The sequence below is a fragment of the Triturus cristatus genome, chromosome 5_1 (genome assembly GCF_964204655.1).
Source record: "Triturus cristatus chromosome 5_1, aTriCri1.1, whole genome shotgun sequence".
NCBI classification, from domain to species: Eukaryota; Metazoa; Chordata; class Amphibia; order Caudata; family Salamandridae; genus Triturus; species Triturus cristatus.
In genome coordinates, this window is record NC_140587.1 from 489797271 (window position 1) to 489802335 (window position 5065).

At 40.5% G+C, this 5065-nt stretch overlaps 1 pseudogene; it reads right to left on the reverse strand.

The window, feature by feature from the left end:
• Positions 1-1522: 1522 nt before the first annotated feature.
• On the reverse strand, positions 1523-2808 carry LOC146831105 (uncharacterized; annotated as a pseudogene).
• Positions 2809-5065: the final 2257 nt, after the last annotated feature.

Here is a 5065-nt window from a genome sequence, read left to right on the forward strand (position 1 = left end):
TAGAGAAAAAATGGATGTAGAGTGCAGTGGCGTCACTAGGGTTGGTGTCACCCGGTGCAGGTAACTCATGGTGTCACCCCCTCACGACTTACCGCATGGACCTTCTCCGCTCCGAGTCTGCCAGTGGACACAGTTGGCAAATAACGGGACCATACAGAATCCTTAGTAACGTTTGTAAATGTAGGTCTTATATTTACATAGGCAACAGAAGAAAAATTGAATTCAACAAGGTCGGAGGTAAAAGATTGTAAGAAGTTAAGAACTAAGAACTACATAGAACATATGTCACTTTTTTATTTTTATTTTAACATTAAACTTTACATTTTACTGTTACAGTAGATAAGGTTGTAACCGTTCTGTATTGGGTTTGCACAATCAGCAACTGCCAGAATAGTATGCTACAGTACAAATTACAATGTCACATTAAATCTCAACTAATCAGAACTTTCCTTTCCTGGCCTTTAAAAGCTGCCAACTTGTTAATTACTTCATCGAAATCAACTCCTTTCGCCAAATCACATTCGATTGATAATATTGCAAGATCAGAAAACCTTGACTGTCCCATGGTAGATCGCAAATAGTTCTTTATAAACTTCAGCTTTGAAAAACTCCTCTCACATGAAGCCACAGACACACAGATCATAAGAAATAATTGTAGACTGACTGAGAGATATGGGCGAGATTCTAGGAAGTCCCATTCAGCTATGAATTTCAAAACGTCAAATACTGACCAGTTTTTGTCTTCTTCAAGATCAATCTCTGCTGCCTTCAGGTGCCTTCTCAGCCTTGGTATTTCTAATAAAAGCTCTCCCTCGGATAACTCATCATTGAAAGTGGACAATTTTGAAATGGACACCAGTAACTCTTCTTCAGTGGCAGATATCAAACTCTTGGCTTGAATAGCCTCAAACATGGCTGCTACTTCCTTGATGGCTCTTGATCTGATCTGGAGTTCAGAATGGAAACGATCAATACACTCAAACATCGCCCTCTTGTTTTCTTCTTGCAGAGTTAGTCCAGCATCCCTTGTCTTCTCACCTGTCATCCTCTTCTTGAACCTGGGTCTGCTCTCTACTGAAATTCCATATCGGTCTGATTTTAAAAGCGCCTGTTCAATTGCCTGCTCCACTAGATGATTGTGCTGCTCGTCGTACAGAAAAAGTCTTAGCGTCTCTAGCTTTGTCACCACCTTGTCAAGAGTTAAGCCCTTAGTCTGAAGGTACAGCTGTGTAAGATTAACTTCTTCAAGTACATCACACCAAAAGTAGAGGTAGCACATAAACGTGAAATTGCAGACATCAGGCAAAAGACCTCGGGCTGTACCTCTTGTGTCTAAATTTTCATCTGGATCACATAGAGCTCCAATTGCTGCCACACATTCATCAAATTTTTCTTTCACTGCCTTTACTGCAGCATGGTGAGCACTCCAGCATGTTGTTGATAGTCTTTTCACTGAGACTCCAGTGCGGTCCATTAAAACATCCCATCGGTGAGTGGAAGCAGCAAAGAAGGAAAACATTGTCTAAAGAGTTCCATAAAAAGTCACACACAAAGCATTTTCAGCAAAAGAGTGTTCCAGATTTTTAAGAATATCAGAACTGAGGTCAACAGCTTTTTTCCCCTTTAAAGGGAAAAATCCCAGAAATACTTCTCTCACTTCAACTTTCCTATTTTGGATTTTCACATATCTGATCACTTCGGACATTTGGTCAGTGTGTGATGTGTCAGGTGTGCTATCAAACATGATCCCAAAATACCTGGCAGATTTTTTTATCCATGACAAGCTTCTCCTTCACATGATTTGCTAGGACATGTATAAACTCATTCTGAGTTTTTGGTGCAAGATAAGATACTGATGCTTTGAGTTTACACGTGCTTCGCTTCAATCTCATTAGGTGCTCTTTCAGTACTGGGGTCATATTTAGAAAGCATCTCAACCATTTCAAGAAAGTTTCCTTTATTCAATGAAGATTCATCTTCATTGTGGCCCCGGAATGCCAGATCCTGCTTAGCAAAAAACAATGTGATATCGAGCAACCTGTGCAAGATGTCTCTCCACTTTTTCTTCTCTATGCCCATCAAAGCAATACTTTCGGTGTCAATTGTTTTGTGCAGTCTAAGTCCTGCTGTAAATGTTTTCCATTTTTCAAGGCAATGTAAGTGCTCTTCGAATGTCTCATGATTATGCACTTTCGGGCTCAGTTTCCACCCCATCTGAAACCCAGTCACAAATTTGGATGTCGTGTCTGTAGCATGATTAACGGCAAAGAGTCGGCAGCAACAATAATATAATTTCTCACTGACGAGTGAGTAAACCATCCATGATCGCAACTCTTTCTCGGCATTTGGCATCACCTTGTAAAACCACTCTTTTGATAGCTGGCGAACATCTCCTTTTGCTTTTGGATCTTGCCTTGTCGCAATTCTGAAAGGGCCATCTTTGTTCTGGAAAGAAGCACTTCCTCTTTTGATGATTACAACCCGCAAATGATCTGGAACTGGTATATTCTAAAAAGAAGCATCATCTAAAATATTCCAATTTTCCCCCTTAACCTCATTCATCATCTCATTTACAGTATGATGGTTAGAGTCACTTTCAGTACTCTCTTCTGCTTCAAATTCATTCATTTGAATTTCCATTTCCTTTCCTTGTTTTTCTGCTTCATTTTCTTCAATTTCAACTCCTTCCTCTTCTGAAGAATGCATACTAGCATCAGGATCAGCATTATCAATTGGTGGCCGAGAAACTGTGTCTTTTGATGAACCCTTACCCTGGCCATCATCTAGTCTCTTGACATATTGAAGCATGGATCCACGTAGTGTTGAGAGTGATTCATTTTTTTCCTTTTATGCTTTTCTTTGCTGGCATCCACTTGGCCTCTTTGATGTATGTATTCCATGATTGATATATTATATCCTTGAACTATTATTATCAAAAAAACAGCGACTTTAAAAACACCAACAACAGCAACGACAAAAACAAAGCGTGTTTTTAAGCTCATGTAGTGGGCGTGGGCAGATAAAATTGCGGGTCCGGTCAAATGTAGGATGTCAGTGTCACCTCTAGTAAGAGTGGTTTGTGCAAATGATTTGGGAGGTTTTCATCTTGGTCGTTTTGTGAGTCGCCCTGTTCCGCTGTTTATTTTTTTTGTTTTCATACTTGTCGCCTATTTTATCGATGGTTATAAGCCTGTAAAAGACGGAAGCCGGGATTGACTATCACCCGCTGAGCAAACATGCTCATTATTGCATTTTCTTTATAAGCATCATTAACAAACATGTTCAATTATACAGTACAAGGGTTTAATAATAAAGACAGGCACTGCAAATGAAAATATAGAATTCAGTAGAATGATTATTTCTGCTTTATTAACCACAGTTGGGAATCATGGCATTATTGCAAGCCTCTTGTAATGTGGCCCTGCTGCATACCCTGTAGATTTTAGCAAAAATAAAATTCTGTCTTTAGGTGAAGTAAATCAAAAGTTAAGAAAAATGTGTGAGTAGTGCTCCAGTGCTCCAGTGCAGTGGAAAGCCCTCCGTAGAGGTGGACTGGTCATCATTCAGTCATACCCTATTATGACACATCATGTAATAACGCACTGTTCGACATAAAAAGTTACAGAGAATGCCCATTGCACAGGAGCAACGTGAATGACAGAGCGAGCGGCTGTTGTTTGATGTGCTTTTGTGTTTTTTTGTACTTTTTTTAGCGCAAAATACATTCTCACATTCGAAGTGGACACAAGTGTGAATTTCTTGCTAAAAGTACAGCACCATATGCCAGTTTTGCATTTCGCAATATTATGCACAATTTCACATAATTTTGCTGAATTTTCATGTGCTGATGCAGGACCGAATTATGTAAATTTTGCACACCCCTATTTGGGGGGATAGCGAAGTCTATAATCATTGCTCCTGAGGAGGGGGCAGCCCTCCTTGCCCCAAGGAGATGGCTTCCCCCTCATTTCAGGGCGTGCCTGGCGGTTTAACCAGATTTAACTGGTGGATGCGTTTCTGCAAGGCAGCTCTCCACCATGGTGGAGTCGTGTGACAATGACACCGTAGTTGAGCCTCCCACCCAGGCTTGGACATCGGGGGGGAGGTGCTCCTACAAGCTATTCCAAATAAGGGTCTCAGTTCAATAGTACATAAATGCCCAATACAGGGCAGCCAAATATAGCCCTCCGCCCCCTTCCTGTACTCTGATGGGAGTGACAGAAGTAAATGATCTGAAAAATGATAGCGCCACAGATTCACCCCTTGTGTCGTCTTCACATTTCAAATTACAGATGGCTACCAGGTCACATGATAGTGAATTTTACAGCACATTTTTCATTACATATTCAAATTGTATCAACTTTCAAAGCACAGTAAATGGTAGATGATGACCTTAAAGAACATCAGGTTACCCACCCAGTCATATGTACCCATAGACATACTTTCAGAGAGCACCAAAAATAGACACAAGTAGTGAATCAGAGAAAACAAAGTAAAAGTGAGACCAGCCCCCACATGGTGTGTAGCGAGCAAGCGCAGTGAGCAACCACTACTAGGAGGAGTTTGGGGGGTTGAACTTCTCCCCCCCAAGAAAATTTGGGAGACAGAAAGGCCAAAACAAAGCATTTTTCAACACATTTTTCATTACATATTAGATTGTATTAACTTTTAAAGCATAGTAAATGATTACCTTATAGAGCACCAGGATACCCAGTCATAATTCACAGACATTCCTACAAAGAACACTAAAAAATGAAATGTCGAGCATGAAACATGAATTTAAATATAACCAATTTATTCTTCTACCACCCAAATCTGTGTAGACCGTGAGCGCCCAGCCGTGCCTCTGCAGACAGAGACCCATGTGCCTGTTAACAACTGTGTGATAATTACTCATTAATCAGGTTGTACAGTGGGCTACCTGCTAGTCAACAGTTTAATGGAATTTATAATATCATAGGTATGGTACTTTGTACTGGTGTGGTGTTCCCACTATCCAGCAACATGATATATCAGTGGTCGATGTGGGGGAAAAAAAGTAGGGGAACTGTGGGCGGAAAATCAG